The sequence below is a fragment of the Bufo gargarizans genome, chromosome 1 (assembly GCF_014858855.1).
Source record: "Bufo gargarizans isolate SCDJY-AF-19 chromosome 1, ASM1485885v1, whole genome shotgun sequence".
In the NCBI taxonomy this organism is placed as follows: Eukaryota; Metazoa; Chordata; class Amphibia; order Anura; family Bufonidae; genus Bufo; species Bufo gargarizans.
In genome coordinates this window covers 250,162,428-250,181,940 of record NC_058080.1, presented here as the reverse complement: position 1 = coordinate 250,181,940, position 19,513 = coordinate 250,162,428, and the positions used below count along the sequence as shown (strand labels likewise).

At 43.9% G+C, this 19,513-nt stretch overlaps 1 protein-coding gene and 1 long non-coding RNA gene across 4 annotated transcripts in view; one reads left to right on the top strand and one right to left on the bottom strand.

The window, feature by feature from the left end:
* LOC122924950 overlaps positions 1-7,194 on the top strand; it is a 29,415-nt gene extending 22,221 nt beyond the window's left edge. Inside the window, exon 3 of the long non-coding RNA XR_006387466.1 lies at positions 6,181-7,194. This is a non-coding gene — a long non-coding RNA (uncharacterized LOC122924950). The remainder of the gene's footprint in view (positions 1-6,180) is intronic.
* LOC122924934 (sodium/hydrogen exchanger 9B2-like) overlaps positions 1-7,452 on the bottom strand; it is a 59,357-nt gene extending 51,905 nt beyond the window's left edge. For 2 of the 3 annotated variants that reach the window (XR_006387464.1, XM_044276472.1), the window contains exon 1: positions 7,296-7,435. The gene's annotated coding sequence lies outside the window, so the exon portion shown is untranslated. Of the gene's footprint in view, positions 1-7,295 lie in introns of all 3 variants that reach the window. The other variant, XM_044276479.1, reaches the window with a different exon arrangement.
* Positions 7,453-19,513: the final 12,061 nt, after the last annotated feature.

Below are 19,513 nucleotides of genomic sequence, written 5' to 3'. Positions count from 1 at the left end.
CGTTAACATTTCCGTGGCCATTCGATGTCCGTGAAAAAAAAATATCAGTCCATGTTCCATCTATGAAGATGTCAGTGTGTCCTTTTTTTGCCTCTCATGTGTCATCCGTAAAAATGTATTTCCAGAGCATCTCTTATCAGTGGACCAAACACGGATGCCTCTGTGTTTTTTCGCGGACCCATAGAGTAGAATGGCCGCTTTTTGTCCGCATCACAGACCAAAGCAGTGCATGTCTCCACTGATGTGTGAATAGACACATTAAAATCAATAGGTACGTGTGCGGTCTGCAGAAAAAGGGGAGTAACAGAAATGTGAACGAGGCCTAAGGCGGGGATCAGCAACCTCCAGCTGCTGTGAAACTACAACTCCCAGCATGAACATTTACTTGGATGTTCTTGTAACTCCCATAAAAGTGAAATGAGGATTCTGGGAGTTGTAGTTTCTGAACAGCTGGAGGTTACTGATCCCTGTTCTAATGCCTCGTTCATATTTCTGTTTTCTATGGACGTGTGCTATCCGTATTTTACAGCACACATACCCATAGATTTTTAGGTGTTTGTTCACACATCAGTGGTTTTCTACTTACCATGGGTCAATAGAAAAATCCAGGAGACATGAACTACTTTGGTCCGTGATGCTGGCCAAACACGTCCTTTGAAGTCTAAGGATCCGTAAAAAAAACACTGACAATAGGGATGCTTGTTAGGAGATGATCTAGAACAGGGATCAGCAACCTCCGGCACTCTCAGAATCCTCCTTTCACTTCTAGAGGAGTTACAAGAACAGCCAAGTACGTATGCATGCTGGGAGTTGTAGTTGCATAGCAGCTGGAATTGCTGATACCTGGGATAGAACTTTATTTTCAGCTGAGCAGTGTCTGTGGAGCATGGATGACACATAGAGGGCAAAAAACGGACACACTGGCCAAACACGGATCCTTCACGGACATGGAAATGTGAACAAGGCCTGAGGTCAGTGTGGGGCCGGTGAAAGCCATGAGTGGAGTCTCCACAGAAATAAGATTTACGGCCCAATACTCAGGCCAATCTGCCCATCTAAAGTTGCCGCCGATCACCTAAATGAGTGCCGCTGTATGAGGACGGGGGATAGTAATAGCATCCCTCATACTTTGAAGGAGATCGTTGCACATAACTGTAGGGCTTCACCTCCACTCAGGCATGGGATTCAGCTGGTTCGCTGCGGTTCTACAGATCCGGTTGTTAAAATTACAGCCGGATCGGAGAACCGGCTGAATCCTGATCCGGGAGAGGAGCTCTTGCATTGTGGAAGCGCTCATCTCCCTACATTCATCTGTATCCCCGTCCTCAGGACAGCGATGCAGATGAACACTGCAGCAGGGTAAGGGGGAGGCGTCTCCCTTCCGTGTTCCTCTGATAGGCTGCATAAGGCCAGCAGCCTATCAGAGGCCGATGCAGGCGGCGCGATGACGTAATCGTGCCGCCTGAGCCGTACAGCGCGGGACACAGGTCGGAAGAGGCCTGCATCGCATTGCTGACAGGGTGGAGGCAAGTGTTTTTATTTATTTTTGCTTTTCTGTGGTGAAACTGAGAGCATTGTTTGCACATATGCAACACTATGGGGGTATCTACTGGCTGCACGGCTAACACATGGGGGCATCTACTGGGGCATAGCTGGCACAAAGCGGACACTATGGGGGCATCTACTGGCACATCATTGGGGACACTATGGGGGGCATCTACTGGGGACATTGCTGGAACATGTGAACACTATGGGTGCATCTACTGGGGGCATTGCTGGCACATGGGAAGCATCTACTGGGGGAATTGCTAGCACATAGGGAACACTATGGGGGCATCTTATACTGGCACATTATGGGGACACTATGGTGTTGGAGGGGAGGAAGAACACTATGGGGGCATATTATATAGGCACACTATGGGGGCACTAAAAAGGGTCATTTATACTAGCACATTCTGGGAGACACTATGAGGGAATCTTATACTGGCACATTATGGGGGCACTATGCGGAAGAGGAGAGGAGCACTATGTGAGCATTTACCAGGGGCATTATATAGGGGTGTTTTATACTTGCACACATTATGGGGGCACTATGGGGACATTGGCTCAACTGGGGGCACTGAGGGAATTTTTTGTACTGGCACACAGAACGGGAGCATTTTTGAACTAGTGCACATTATTATTATTATTGAAGGTGGCAGGTGAGTTGTTAACAAGGTAGGAGGATGATGGAAAAATAGGAACCCAAGATGTCTTTTGTCAAACTGCAGAGATGAGAGATGGGTGAAAAATCATCATGGCGGTCTGCTCTCAAAGGAGAAGATGAAGAAAGAGAAGGTCTGCATCAGAGGAGAAGTCACTGGATGTAAAAGGTATGTGGTGCTGTATTCTGGATAGCACAGAATATAATATGTCTTTAGTGCCAGGTACAAATGTGTATAAAATGTAAATGGTGTAGGTAAATCTACTGTAAGTGTATACAGTATTTATATACTGTATGGTGTATATTGTATATGTGATTATGTGAGTGTAGTGTCTATATAGTCTATGTGTGCATACCTCCCAACCATCCCAGATCTGGCATAACTACTGTGTGGGGGGGCACAATGGAGACTAAGCAGTGTTGGGACATGTACAGATAGACATTGGTAGGAGTTAGAGGTGTGGGCCAGCGCTGGGAAAAAAAACTTCACGCAACACTGATAGTTTAGCTCCTTAGGCTTTTTAAACGTTTTGTGGTATGTGTGTGTAGTGTATACATGGTGTATTTATGTATTTGTGTGTAGTGTATACATGGTGTATTTATGTGTAGTGTATACATGGTGTATTTATGTATTTGTGTGTAGTGTATACATGGTGTATTTATGTGTAGTGTATACATGGTGTATTTATGTGTAGTGTATACATGGTGTATTTATGTATGTGTACGTAGTGTATACATGGTGTATTTATGTGTAGTGTATACATGGTTTATTATGTATGTGTACGTAGTGTATACATGGTGTATTTATGTGTAGTGTATACATGGTTTATTATGTATGTGTACGTAGTGTATACATGGTGTATTTATGTATTTGTGTGTAGTGTATACATGGTGTATTTATGTATTTGTGTGTAGTGTATACATGGTGTATTTATGTATGTGTACCATGTATATGGTGTATGTGTGTGTAGTGTATACATGGTGTATTTATGTATGTGTACCCTGTATATTGTGTATTTATGTATGTGTACCATGTATATGGTGTATGTGTGTGTAGTGTATACATGGTGTATTTATGTATTTGTGTGTAGTGTATACATGGTGTATTTATGTATTTGTGTGTAGTGTATACATGGTGTATTTATGTATTTGTGTGTAGTGTATACATGGTGTATTTATGTATGTGTACCCTGTATATTGTGTATTTATGTATGTGTACCATGTATATGGTGTATGTATGTATTTGTGTGTAGTGTATACATGGTGTATTTATGTGTAGTGTATACATGGTGTATTTATGTATGTGTACCATGTATATGGTGTATTTATGTATGTGTACCATGTATATGGTGTATTTATGTATAGTGTATACATGGTGTATTTATGTATGTGTACCCTGTATATTGTGCATTTATGTATGTGTACCATGTATATGGTGTATGTGTGTGTAGTGTATACATGGTGTATTTATGTGTAGTGTATACATGGTGTATTTATGTATTTGTGTGTAGTGTATACATGGTGTATTTATGTATGTGTACCATGTATATGGTGTATTTATGTATTTGTGTGTAGTGTATACATGGTGTATTTATGTATGTGTACCCTGTATATTATGCATTTATGTATGTGTACCATGTATATGGTATATGTGTGTGTAGTGTATACATGGTGTATTTATGTGTAGTGTATACATGGTGTATTTATGCATTTGTGTGTAGTGTATACATGGTGTATTTATGTATGTGTACCATGTATATGGTGTATTTATGTATGTGTACCATGTATATGGTGTGTGTGTGTAGTGTATACATGGTGTATTTATGTATTTGTGTGTAGTGTATACATGGTGTATTTATGTATGTGTACCCTGTATATTGTGTATTTATGTATGTGTGTGTGTAGTGTATACATGGTGTATTTATGTATGTGTACCATGTATATGGTGTATTTATGTATGTGTACCATGTATATGGTGTATGTATGTATTTGTGTGTAGTGTATACATGGTGTATTTATGTGTAGTGTATACATGGTGTATTTATGTATGTGTACCATGTATATGGTGTATTTATGTATGTGTACCATGTATATGGTGTATTTATGTATTTGTGTGTAGTGTATACATGGTGTATTTATGTATGTGTACCCTGTATATTGTGCATTTATGTATGTGTACCATGTATATGGTGTATGTGTGTGTAGTGTATACATGGTGTATTTATGTGTAGTGTATACATGGTGTATTTATGTATTTGTGTGTAGTGTATACATGGTGTATTTATGTATGTGTACCATGTATATGGTGTATTTATGTATTTGTGTGTAGTGTATACATGGTGTATTTATGTATGTGTACCCTGTATATTGTGCATTTATGTATGTGTACCATGTATATGGTATATGTGTGTGTAGTGTATACATGGTGTATTTATGTGTAGTGTATACATGGTGTATTTATGCATTTGTGTGTAGTGTATACATGGTGTATTTATGTATGTGTACCATGTATATGGTGTATTTATGTATGTGTACCATGTATATGGTGTGTGTGTGTAGTGTATACATGGTGTATTTATGTATTTGTGTGTAGTGTATACATGGTGTATTTATGTATGTGTACCCTGTATATTGTGTATTTATGTATGTGTGTGTGTAGTGTATACATGGTGTATTTATGTATGTGTACCATGTATATGGTGTATTTATGTATGTGTACCCTGTATATGGTGTATGTGTGTGTAGTGTATACATGGTGCATTTATGTATGTGTACCATGTATATGGTGTATGTGTGTAGTGTATATATGGTGTATTTATGTATGTGTACCATGTATATGGTGTATTTATGTATGTGTACCCTGTATATGGTGTATGTGTGTGTAGTGTATACATGGTGTATTTATGTAAGTGTACCCTGTATATGGTGTATGTGTGTGTAGTGTATACATGGTGTATTTATGTAAGTGTACCCTGTATATGGTGTATGTGTGTGTAGTGTATACATGGTATATTTATGTAAGTGTACCATGTATATGGTGTATGTGTGTGTAGTGTATACATGGTGTATTTATGTAAGTGTACCATGTATATGGTGTATGTGTGTGTAGTGTATACATGGTGTATTTATGTAAGTGTACCCTGTATATGGTGTATGTGTGTGTAGTGTATACATGGTGTATTTATGTATGTGTACCCTGTATATGGTGTATGTGTGTGTAGTGTATACATGGTGTATTTATGTATGTGTACCCTGTATATGGTGTATGTGTGTGTAGTGTATACATGGTGTATTTATGTATGTGTACCCTGTATATGGTGTATGTGTGTGTAGTGTATACATGGTGTATTTATGTAAGTGTACCCTGTATATGGTGTATGTGTGTGTAGTGTATACATGGTGTATTTATGTATGTGTACCCTGTATATGGTGTATGTGTGTGTAGTGTATACATGGTGTATTTATGTATGTGTACCCTGTATATGGTGTATGTGTGTGTAGTGTATACATGGTGTATTTATGTATGTGTACCCTGTATATGGTGTATGTGTGTGTAGTGTATACATGGTGTATTTATGTAAGTGTACCCTGTATATGGTGTATGTGTGTGTAGTGTATACATGGTGTATTTATGTAAGTGTACCCTGTATATGGTGTATGTGTGTGTAGTGTATACATGGTGTATTTATGTAAGTGTACCCTGTATATGGTGTATGTGTGTGTAGTGTATACATGGTGTATTTATGTAAGTGTACCATGTATATGGTGTATGTGTGTGTAGTCTATGCTGTCAGCAGCATGGGCACGGAGCCCTTACGTTCGTGGGCATGAGCCCTAAGGCTGAGTTCACACTGGGTTTTTCTGACATAGATTCTGCACCTAAAATCCGCGCAGACAATGCATGTAATCCACTGCTCAATGCTGTCACGTAGAAAACCGCATGGTAATTTATATGGATTTTTTTTTACCGCCCACAGGTTTAAAAAAACACGGCATGGAAAATAAAAGCGTGCTCCTTCTTGCTGCAAAGTCACATCCAAAGTTCCCAGGATCAAAAAACGCATTTTGAAGCAGATTCCACATCAGGTTTTTACAGCACAGAAAAAATAAAAATAAAACGCTCAACAGGCAAAAAACAATCATTCCCTTTGGGCATGGTTCTCACCTGCTCGTTTCACAGCGCGTACGAACTCGCTGTAAAACGCCTTACGCCCAAAGGAGTACAGGAACTTCTTTGGGGCGTATTGTCGCGCGTTCGCATCCATAGACTCCAACGGGAAAGCGGCAAAATGGACGTCTCCTCTGTACATAAACACACAGGAAAAGATGATGGTGCTCCGCAGGAAGTCTCTTTCATTGGACACCTCAGTGGTCAATCGCAAGAACGCTCGTACGATGCGTGTTTCCTATTTCCAAAAATTTACTGTAATACGCCCCGAAAACGTCCGACAAAAATGCACGTATCAAATACACTCAAGTGTGAACCAGGCTATATGTAAGAAACCTGCCTGAAAACTATCTGAAAAACGTGCATACATCTGCGATTCTGCGCTATTTATTGAGATTAGACTACACGGAGCGAGCCTACGTGTACATGAGCTCTGGAAAATCTCCTTCACTTTGCTGGTTCTGTAATAAACTGCACAGAAAAAACCGTGTGTAATGTGAACATACCCTTACCACCAATTCAGATTGGTGATCCTATACAAACGGGCACAGACCTGGCACTGCCAGCTTCCCACACTTCTCATACAGTATGAGGGAAGATTACAGAAGTGCACCTCTCATCGGACAGGGCAGAAGCCTGGCATCGCCTTGGTAACCCAACAGTGATAGCTGGTGACCACCCAGACAACAGAGGCCGCATGGCAACTGCGTGGTCACAGTAAACAACATGCAGCCATGAGAGAGGACAAGACTGTCGGCAGAGACAGCCATGAGAGAGGACATGACAGCCGGCAGAGACAGCCATGAGAGGACCGGCAGAGACAGCCATGAGAGAGGACATGACTGCAAGCAGAGACAGCCGTTACAGAGGACATGACTGCAGGCAGAGACAGCCGTTACAGAGGACATGACTGCCGGCACTCACCACGCAGGCGGCGGCCCCTCACTGTGATCAGGTCTCCATCATGAGGACATGACTGCAGGCAGAGACAGCCGTTACAGAGGACATGACTGCCGGCACTCACCTCACTGTGATCAGGTCTCCATCATGAGGAGATGCAGAGGGGAGGAGCTGGCCGCCGGCTAATAAGCACGAGCTGCTCCCCCCACCGTGATGTAAGAGGGTCCCGCTCTGTGTGAGGCGGAGGGTGCACCGTGCCAGTCACTATGGCTCCTCACTATACTTCAGGACTGGCTGCGCTTTTACAGGACGATTTTTCCCCCTGGTTTTGTTGCATTGTGAAAATCAATAAAACCACACATTTCTGTGTAGATGGTGATAATGCTTTTAACCTGTTTATATCTTGTCAGTTGGCATGCGTTTTTCTGATGCGTTTTTTTATGCAGCAAAAATGTCCTGCGTGAACCCAGCCTTAAAGGGATTGTTCAGAAATGTTCCTCCCCCCCATGCGACCTATGGAGTGAATCAGACTTCCTGCACCCTGCTGCTTGGTTCTGGACTGCATTGGTCCCACCGCACTTCTGGTCCCCGCATGGATGGATGGCTGGCGTCAGTGGTGACCTGTCCCCAAGCGACACATGACCGAGCAGAGTTGTGGCGCTTGGAGACACGTCACCGCTGAGGCCAGTAAATATACGAGCGCTGCGCTCCCCTCATACAGCTGATCGGCGGGGGTGACGGGTGTCTGGCCCTCGACGATCTGATATTGATGACCTGTCACTGAGGATGGGTCATCAATATAGGAAAATCGAAGAACCCCTTTAATGCTGCGGTCCCTATTTATGCTATATCTGTGCGCTCCAACCCCGTAACTACATAATCTCCTTGGGTTGCAGTGATCCACCCTTTTGGCTCCATATTAGAAGTGCCCCACATTCTCCAAAATTTGGTACAAAGGGAATCATTATTGGCACATCTAGTTTTAGAAAAATCCGCTAGCTCGTCACGGTGGAGAGGCTTAAAGGGGCTGTCTCGCTTCAGCCATTAGCATTTACTATGTAGAGGAAATTAATAGAAGCCACTTACTAATGTATTGTTATTATCCATATTGTCTCCTTTGCTGGCTGGATTCATGTATTCCGTCACACGCACACGATGAGGTCATATCCCTGCGCCTTAGGTTAAGGAGGGGGAGGTGGGCCGCTATGGGCTTATATTAGCCCAAGCCAGGAAAAAGGCTCCAGGGGGGCTCATCACCACAAACAGAGGAAGGACACACATGGAAGACTAGACCTGAGCTGAGATGAGCAGCCCCCCCTGAAACAGAGACTATGTATCCCTGCATTTACCCCTACCTTGCCATACCCCTGTATTATTAACCCTTTCCCGCTGCCACCAATCCATCTCCAATAACCCTTTCATCCCCTGCATTGCCCTGCAATCAATATTCCCTTAACCCCTGCTATCCCTGCCCTGATTACAATATTCCCTGCCCTGCATTAACCCCTCCAATACTCCTCTCCAACATTGATATCCCTGGCCTGCATTGTCTTGTGCTATTAACTCTTGCAGTGAATATTAATTGTTGAATTGAAAAGGGTGTGGCACAATTCTGTGGTAATTAAGATAACCCTGTGATGGCTAACCTCCGTCCCTCCAGCTGTGGTAAAACTACAACTCCAGAGATGCACACTTGCTTGGCTCAGAACTCCACAGAAATGAATGGAGCATGCTGGGAGTCGTAGTTTTACCACAGCTGGAGTGTCGGAGGTTGATATGAAGTTATACAAAAGGGTCTGTCCGTGCGCCAAGTTTATCACTCAGCCTGAGCCACATGGTATATATTACTAGACTCTCTGGGGCACATCTTTTTATGCCGGTCTTAGTTTCCCTCTTGCGCTGCCATAAGATTTGTCTCATTTATGACAAGGCGTGTGTCTCGTCATACATTAGGCACATCTATGGCAGTCCTTGCACCTGGTAAATAAAACGACTCTAGGCCCTGGCTAGAATAATCTATCTGTAGCATTTACTCCTGTTTCCACATGGTGTGAAACCGGCCAAATATTGTCACACGGCTGATTAAAACAGGGACTTGTGACTATTTTTCTGCTAAAAGAGTGGCAGGTCCCTTATTAAAGGACCCCCCTTGTCTAAGTTTACACCATCTATAGGGTTAGTAAACCTGCCCCAGTGTTCTTATTCTTATCTCACTACCTGAGCGCTTGACCCTATCCCATCCCACCTCATCCCCAACCACCCCACCATGTTTATCCCAGTCCTAACCCATCCCTTCAACCTATCACTAACCATTGGTGTCTTCCCCTCTGGTTTTAAACATGCCACCATCACACCCATCTCTTCTTTGTCTAGTTATCACGCCATATCACTTCTATATGTCTCAAAGCTACTTGAACAACATGTCTACCTCTCACCTCTCCTCCTGCTCCCTCTTTGACAGCTACAATCTGGATTCCAACCCCACCGATCGTCTGAAACTTCCTTTACCAAAGTCACCAACTATTGGAGGTAAAACCTTGCCAAAATGAAAATTAAATTGAAAAACCTAGTTATAATTAAAATAACATTTTAACATTTTAATTTTATTTAGTGTCTTCAAAATGCATGCCAACATTGAAAAGAAAATTTCATTTCTCCTTTTGAATTTTCTTTTCTAACTGTAGTGTGGGTCAGAAGTGTCAAAAATAAATGTAAAAATAAATAGCCTTTTTCATTTTAAATTTCCACTTTGTCAATTAATTCTCCTCTTCCCATAGTGGGTTTTTTAATGTCAAAATCATAAAAATCATATTGATGGCCTACAATAGCGCTCAGCAACCTTCGGCCTGGGGTATAGCTATAGGAGGTGCAGAGGTAGCCCAGAAGCCTGAGGGAGTCCAAAGACTCCTGCTTAAGAAGACACCGATATTATACAAAGTACATGCTGGTCAAGTCACTCCTCTGACTGAAGAGAAGGGGTTAGGTCAAAAATTTGGCATGGGGGGGTAGGAGTTGCTGTTTCAATTTTTGCCTCAGGCACCGCAAAGGCTATGTGTGCCCCTGTCCACAAAGCACTGAGGTAAGGAGGCCCAAGCTGAACTCTTGCACTGGGTCCATGAGCCTTTATCTATGCCACTGCCTTCGACACTCCACCTGCTGTGAAACTACAACTCCCAGCATTCACATTTGCTCAGCTGTTCTTGTAACTCCCATAGATGTGAAAGGAGGATTCTGGGAGCTGTAGTTTCAGAACAGTTGGAGCTCTGGATGTTGCTGATCCCCAGCCTACGATATTGATACATGGCAGTGCACAACACAGTTTACATGGCTGAAAAGTACAACTTAGGCCTCATGCACATGACCGTTGTGTGTTTTGCGGTCTGCACGGACTGCCATTGATATAACTGCCTATTCTTGTCCGCAAAACGCGGACAAGAATAGGACAGGTTATATTTTTTTTGCGGACCACGAAACGGATGCAACAGATGCGGACAGCACACGGAGTACTGTCCGCATCTTTTGCGGCCCCATTGAAGTGAATCAGTCTGCATCCAAGCCGTCAAAACTGCGGCTCGGGTGCGGACCAAAACAACGGCCGTGTGCATGAGGCCTTAGGCTACTTTCACACCAGTGTTTTTGCCGGATCCTTCATGGATCAGCAAAAACGCTTCTGTCATAAAAATACATCCATCTTTTGGCCCTTTCCCTTCAATAGCGTTGAGGCCTAGTGGCTTTTCCCTTCCCCCCTGGTTGTCGGTGTGGCGTTTACTCCTTTACCTCATCCGTGACATAATCTACCACCATAACCGCCATTTTTTGTTCAGGTCAGTGCAGCTATGGATTCTATGTCTGCACTGGTCCAACAGATGCAAGGGCTGTCTTTGGAGGAAGCAGACCTCCACACGGCAGAAACCACAGGCGGCTGGTTCCGGTGGTGGGTATCATGCCTGGCCTGAACCGAAGGTGGCTCTCTCGGACAGATTTTCTAGAGGTAGTGATAATTTCATCCGGTTCAGGGAGTCATGTAAATTATACTTTAAGCTGAGTCCATACTCTTCTGGGAACGAGAGTCAACATGTGGATAGGATAATTTCTTTGCTTAAAGGTGACGCCCAGTCGCAGGCTTTTTCTCTGCTGACCGGATCACCGTCCCTCCAGTCAGGAGATAAAGTTTTTAGAGCCTTGGGTCTTATTTACGATGACCCGGATCGGATCTCTCAGGCCGAGACCAAGTTACATGGTTTACGGCAGGGAGAGCGCTCTGCGGAGATCTATTGCTCTGAATTTAGGAGATGCGCTACGGATACGGAGTGGAATGATCCTGCTCTCCGCAGCCAATTCTGTCAGGGTCTATTTGAGAGGCTGCTGGACGTGTTGGCCTTTCATGAAAATCCTGAGACATTGGAAGCAGCTATGTCCCTTGCTCTACGTCTTGATAGACGCCTGAGGGAGAGATCTAGGGGTCCTCACCCTCAAGACGTACTGTCAAACAAGGTGACGGCTTTCTTTGACACTTATGGTAAAGAGACACCTGTGGTTGTGACTTGTAATGTGCCTGTGCAGTTAGGGGGGCTACTCCTGGGACTGCTGGTAAGAGCTCTGGTCATATGAAGGGAGTCTCTTTTTGTTGGGGAAAGAAGGGACATTTTGTGAATATTTGCCCGTACATTCAGTGTCAAGGTGAAAACAAAAGAAAAACATTTAATCCCCGATTAACTATTGGTGGTGTGGGTGGGGAGCAATAAAACGTACTTTTGTAATTTACTGGTAGTACCCTATTTATCCTGTCTGCCAAGGTGGCGCTAGAGTTCAAAACTGTGGAAATCAAGGTATTTATCGATAGTGGGGCAGGGGTTAACCTGATTGATGGACAGCTCATTCGCTTTCATGGGTTGACTACTAGTGCACTAGAGAAAAGCATTTCTGTCTTTGCAATTGATTCTGCACCTCTTACCCAAAAATGCCTGTAGCAGGTGGTAAATGACATCCATTTAGAAGTGGATGATTTCCATCAGGAATCTATCTCATGTTATGGGTAGGAGGGTCTGCCTGCTCCGATGGTTTTGGGCTTACCATGGTTAAGCAAACATAACCCTACCATCGATTGGCAAGCAAGACAGATTCTTGATTGGAGTGATTTTTGCATGGACAACTGTCTCAATACGTCTTTCTCTGTGGTCACCACTAAAACTGTATTTGTTTAATCAAATTGTCGGTGCCAAGGTGTTCTCTAAATTGGATCTGAGGGGGGCATATAATTTGTTAAGGATCTAAGAGGAGACGAATGGAAGACGGCCTTTGATACCCCTGGGGAGGGAGGTGGGTCTGCCCCCTGCTGCCTGGCAGCCCCTGATCTCTTACAGGGGGCTATGATACACACAATTAACCCCTTCAGCTGCGGCACCTGAGGGGTTAATTGTGCTGATAACAGCCCCCTGTAAGAGATCGGGTGCTGCCAGGCAGCAGGGGGAAGTCATGTACACAGTTTGTAGTATATTCTAACTAGAAGCGTCCCCATCACCATGGGAACGCCTCTGTGTTAGAATATACTGTTGGATATGAGTTTTCACGATGTAACTCAAATCTGATGGTATATTCTAACATAGAGGCGTTCCCATGGTGATGGGGATGCTTCAAGTTAAACTATACCATCGGATTGGAGAAAACTCTGATCCGATGGTATAAAAGGGACTCCTGACTTTACATTGAAAGTCAATGGGGGACGGATCCGTTTGCAATTGCACCATATTGTGTCAACATCAAACGGATCCGTCCCCATTGACTTGCATTGTAATTCAGGACGGATCCGTTTGGCTCCGCACGGCCAGGCGGACACCAAAACGACTTTTTTTTCATGTCCGTGGAGCCTCCAAAAATCAAGGAAGACCCACGGACGAAAAAACGGTCACGGACCAACGGAACCCCGTTTTGCGGACCGTGAAAAAATACTGTCGTGTGCATGAGGCCTTACCTTGAGTCAGCTAAATGACTGAATCCAAGGCAGGCCAGATGGTGGCTTTTTTTTCACCAGATTTAACCTACCGCCCTGGTGTTAAGAACGTCAAGGCGGATGCTTTGTCACGCAGCTTTCCTGGGGGGGTGATTCTAAAGATCCTAGTCCTATTTTGTCTGAAGGGGTAGTCATATCTGCCCTATATCCTGATCTTGAAGCTAAGGTGTTAGAGGGCCCAGGAGGATGCACCGGACTCTTGTCCTCCAGGGAAATTGTTTGCTTCCTCAGACATACGTCACAAGGTATTTAAGGACCATCACTGTACTTTCTTGGCTGGACACCCTACACCCTGGGAGTAGATTCACTGTCTATCTCATCATGCGCAGATTTTAGTGGCCGGGGTTGCGTAAGTGTGTTGAGGACTATGTGTCAACCTGTAGTAACTGTGCACATGCTAAGGTGACACATACTCAGCCTTCTGGATCTCTTTTTCCGTTACCCATCTCGTCCAGATCTTGGACTCATTTGTCCATAGACTTTATCACGGATTTAATGAATTCTTCTGGAAAAAACGCGATCCTGGTGGTAGTTGATCGGTTTAGCAAAATGGCGCATTTTATAGTGTTCCCTGCGCTACCTAATGCCAAAACTCTTGCACAGGTGTTTGTCGATAACATCGTGAAACTACATTGCATTCTCTCTGATCTGGTGATCGGGGGTCTCAGTTTGTTTCCAGATTCTGAAAAGCATTCTGTACTCGACTGGGGGTACAATTGTCCTTTTCTTCAGCTTTTCATCCTCAGTCGAATGGACAGACGGAGCGCACCAATCAGAATCTGGAGACTTGCTTGAGATGTTTTGTTTCGGAGAACCAGGAGGAGTGGTCTTCATTCTTGTTAGCTGAGTTTGCCATTAATAACCGTAGACAGGAGGCCACTGATAAGTCGCTGGTTTTTGGGACATATGGATTCCATCCGCAGTTTGGCACATTTTCTGGTTCTCAAACTTCCGGTATTCCTGAGGAGGAATGATTTTCCTCTTCTTTGTCTTCAATTTGGCGGAAAATTCATAATAACCTGAAAAAGATGGGCAACAGGTATAAAAGCGTGTGGCTGACAGGAGACGTATGAATGGTCCGGACCAGAGAGTCGGTAATTATGTGTGGCTGTCCACAAGTAACATTAAGCTTAAGGTACCTTCTTGGAAGTTGGGCCCAAGATTTATTGGTCCATATAAGATCACTGCCATTGTTAACCCTGTAGCCTTCCGTCTTGAACTTCCTCAGGCTTTGAAAGTTCATAACGTATTTCATAAGTCGTTGTTAAAGAAATGTGTCGAACCTGTTGAGCCATCCTCCTTGCCTCCCGCTCCTGTCAAGGTGGACGGTCATTTAGAATTTCAAATCAGCAGGATTGTGGACCGATGTTAATGCGAATCGTCTCGTGAAGGCCTTTCATAGAGACCATCCTGATAAGGTCAGTCCTGGGTGCCTGGAGGTCACCCGTAGAAGGGGGGGGGGTACTGTCACGGTCCCTCAGGTGACTGATGTCAGGAAATCAAGGAGACTGGCTGAGCGTGGAGAAATCTAACAGCCTCCTTGATTTCTCTTGATTCAATGTTGATTTATTAGGTTTTATGACCACTTTCCTTGTCTCAGTTGTTGCTCAGTGGTCATCACTTCTACCCTTTATAGTCTGACCACACCCTTCTGACTATGCGGTATATTGCTTCATTTGGTTTTGGAAAAAGCTAGAGTGTAGTTCTCCCTGAGTTTCTCCTCATCCTTCTACAACAGAAGCTAAGTGTCTCGCTTGTTTGTATTTTGTCTTTTCCCCTTGCTTGTTGTTACTAGGCCTCAGGGAGACGCTTGTTCCTTCATCTGGGAAGGAACGGGTTATCTCAGCCTGCCTTGGCTCCTCAGGGTCTCCAGGGCTTCCAGGTTCCTGTGTATGGGCATTTCTACCTTCAAGGGGTGCCCATGCGGTTAGGAGTCAGGGCCAGGAGTAGGGTTCTTTAGGTGGTGACCCGTTCCCTTCCCTAGCGTTGAGGCCTAGTGGCTTTTCCCTTCCCCTCTGGTTTTTGGTGTGGTGTTTACTTCTTTCCATTATCAGTGACACCCACACAGTTTACAGTATAACACCCCCAGCCCCTCACAGTTTATAGGCAGAAAACAGAAGAAAGGAGCTAAGAGTACCAATCGTTAGAAAAATATATACGTTTTTATTGAGTTCACGATAAAAAAACACACATATAGTGAATGCCAAGGATAGGGTAAGGGAGCAGGGAAAAAGAAAACGAGCGCCACCCTGGACGGACACACTGGTCACAAAATATAATGATCTATCGATTGTATTACTGCAGATATGGGAAAACAGATAATGTGTGGTACAATGACCAACCCATAAATGCAGACATGATAAATTATTTAATGTAAAGGGTGAGTGGAGATCAGATGTGGGCAGACCGCCATGGCTATAGTGCATAAAATATGGTACAAGGGACATAGGTCATACAAAAATGTGTAAACAGTGTACCAATAATATAGACAGTGATGGACCAAGAGAGATAGCCCAACATTGGCAGCACATAGCCATGGCTGGGAACCTGTGATCAGACACTCACCAGTATGGGACCAAGTGTGAACGGAAAACCAGGATGGCGCTACCCCAACGCGCGTTTCGGCGTGCCTTCGTCAGGGGGTAGCGCCATCACTGCGGACCAGGTATTTAATGTCTCCTTCAACCAATGAAAACAGCACTTACTCATCTCCTGGTGTGTTGGTGGAATGGCGCGCGTAATCCGCACACCGTCACTTCCGGCAGTCCCACGGCCGGCGTCCCGTCGACACGCCCACACCACATGACACAGTCACATGATCGGGCGGCGTGACGTCCGGACGCTCGGGCGTGAGATGCCGTAGGCGGTGACCAACGACGCGCGCACACAACACAGAAGGGGAGGAGGATCGGGACGTCAGTGCATCAAAAGAAATGTAACATACAGAATTAAGGACAACGCAGAAATAATAGTATATATGCTGGCATATCCAATTTTTCAATTTTGTGGGCAGCCCAGCAACCACTCATCATAAGACATGTACATATAAAAGTATGTTTTTACAAGTAAATAGCATAATGTAGATGTCATAGTGACATATAAATAGATATATAATAGTATGAATAGTGGATATATTATAAACATAATAGACACATATATATACAATTTCACCATGATGTAGCATGACATAGACATATAGATATATAATTGTACACTTCATTAACATGATGGACATAATTAAGGTATGGACAGCAAAGGGCAAGCCTTGATTAGAATAAAACCAGCAATGATTGAATAAAAAGTAATCCGGACTGAACAAATAAAGTGTAATATAGGTTCCGGCAAATATCGTGTGTAATGGATCAACCATGATTAAAGATAAGCAATAAAATTAAAATTAAAAATGACAATATTGATACCCAACCAGTAATAAATAAATAATAAATAAATACATGATGATCATAATAGGTAAATATACAAATATGAATATTAAATATATATACAATGAAAATCTATATACATGATAAAGCGGGGTACATGACCCAATAGACCGATCAAAGAATTCAATGATAAGGGGTAAATGAAGTGACGGAATGGTTTGCATACCCTTTAAAGATACGCAAATACCCTTAAATATAAAAGTGCATATAAAGTGCTAGTGCGTGAATGTGAAGGGTGAAGAAAGACCACTGGGGGATGATTTACCGAAAATAAAAGGTAAAGCTACATCGTGTAACAATGAAGAAAAAAAAATATATATATATATATGGGGACTGAATGTGTGTGAGGGTGATGGGAAAAAGTGCTAACAAAAATAGATGGTGTAGAGGAATATAGGAAGGTACTGGAGGATAATGGTTATCAAATGGATAGTCAATCCAAGATCCATAAACACATGGTGATGCTCAGTTACCATCCATAGTCAAAATATCATGTCAAGCAAGTCAATGGCATAGCTAGGCTTCTAAAAGGATGAACAGCCACGAAAGCGAGGTCCAATGTTGCTTAGAACAGAAAAATAATAAAGCGGACGTCCCTACAAAGCGATGTAGAAGTGCTGTAGAGGAAGACAAAAGAATAGATAAAGGGATAAAAAAGTCAGTAAAATTCGTAAGTGAATAACACACATGCTGTAAAAAGAAATAATCGAGTCCACAGTCGTGGGCCCAGCGGTTACAGAAAAGCGGAGAATCCCAGATTTTCATTTAGGCCCTCGGGACGTAATGTCCCCAGGGTCCAAATCCAGCGGCTTTCACACTGAGCCAGCCTTTTGGATACACATCCCGCACGGAGGTCCACCTGAATACAGTCAATCCCCTTTATTTTGAGGAGTTTCGAGTTACATGAGTGGAATTCCCTAAAGTGTCTTGCAATCGGTTTGAGAACCTCACCATCCTTTAGTTCTTGTGCGTTCAGGATATCCCTCACATGCTCCCTCACACGGACGCGGAGTTCTCGTGTCGTGAGGCCTACATAGATCTTGGGACAGGGACATTGGGCGTAGTACACTACTCGTGTGCTGGAGCATGTGAGGGTATGGTTAATCCTGAATGTTCTGGTGCCCGAGGAGTCTGTGAAGTCGAAAGCCCGCTCCATATTGGGGCACGCAGAACATTTGCCACACGGTCTGAAGCCAGTCTTGGGACTACCCTGTCCCAAGAACAGGGGGGAGAGAGTTGGTTGAAGATAACCTCTGACCAAGTTGTCACGCAAGGTGTTAGCCCTGCGAGCTGTGACCAAGGGTCGTGGAGGTAGGAGTCTTTCCAAGACCGGGTCAGTCAATAGGATCGGCCAATGTGAGGCTAAGCAATTCCTCATTTCGTCCCAATGGGAGTGATATTTGCTTATACAGCGGCTCCTATTGTCAGATGTCCTATCTCCCTTTGTTTGGAGAAGTTGGACCTGTCCCTGCATCTTAGCCCGTCGGTATGCCTTTTTAATGGAGCGGTGACTATAGCCTCTCCTGAGGAAACGATCCCTCAGCTCACAGGCTCGCCTCTCAAAAGTTGCATCGTCGGAGCATATCCGGCGGATGCGTAAAAATTGGCCGATGGGAATAGCGGAGATGGTATTCCTGGGATGTAGAGAGGTTGCGTGCAGGTAGGCATTAACGGCTGTCTCCTTGCGGAAGACATCAGTTCCGATCTGTCCATCATGGTCTCTAAAGACGGACACATCCAGAAAATCCACCCTATATTTGTGGTGTGTATACGTTAATTTGATGTTTCTGGAGTTCGTGTTAAGGAGCCTGAAAAAGTCGTGGAGTTGTTCTTCCGTACCCTGCCAGATCATGAAGACGTCGTCAATGTACCGCGCCCATAAAATGGCGCGGTCCATGACGACGTGTCCGTCTGACAGGAAAAGGTCCCTCTCCCACAGCCCCAGGAACAGGTTAGCATATGCGGGCGCACAAGCCGCCCCCATTGCTGTTCCCTGGAGCTGTAGGAAGAAGGACCCGTTAAAGGAGAAAAAGTTCCGTGTGAGTACAAACCTCAAAAGCTGCAGCAAAAATGAGGAAAATTCCTTGGGTAAGTTGCTGGCCGATAGAAAAAATTCACAGTTTATAGTATAACACTGCAAGCCCTACAAAGTATACGATATAACACCCCCAGCCCGACCGATTATATAGCATCACACCCCCGACCCACACAGTATACACTATAAAACCCCCAGCCCAACACAGTATACAATAAAACAACCCCAGCCCGACCGAGTATATAGCATAACACCCCCAGCCCCACACCATATACAGAATAACACCCCCAGCCCCTCACAGGTTATAGTATAACACTGCCAGCCCACCGATTATATAGTATAACATCCCCCAACCCCTCACAGTATATAACATAACACCCACATCTCCACCGATTATATAGTATAATAATATCCTCCAATCTCTCACAGTATATAGCATAACACCCACATCCCCACCAAGTATACAGTACAACAGCTCCAGACCCACATAATATATAGTATAGTATAACATACCGCAACCCCTCACAGTATATAGTATGACACACCCAGCCTTTCATAGTATATAGTATAAAACCCTTAGCCCTTCATAGTATATAGTATAAAACCCTTAGCCCTTCATAGTATATGTTATAACAAACCATAGTACATAACAACCGGCAGTATAGATCTCCCTTACTTTTTATTCACTGCCCATGGCCCGGGTATCTTCCTAGTACCAGGAAGAGCAGCAGCACATCAAGACGGGAAGATCCAGCTT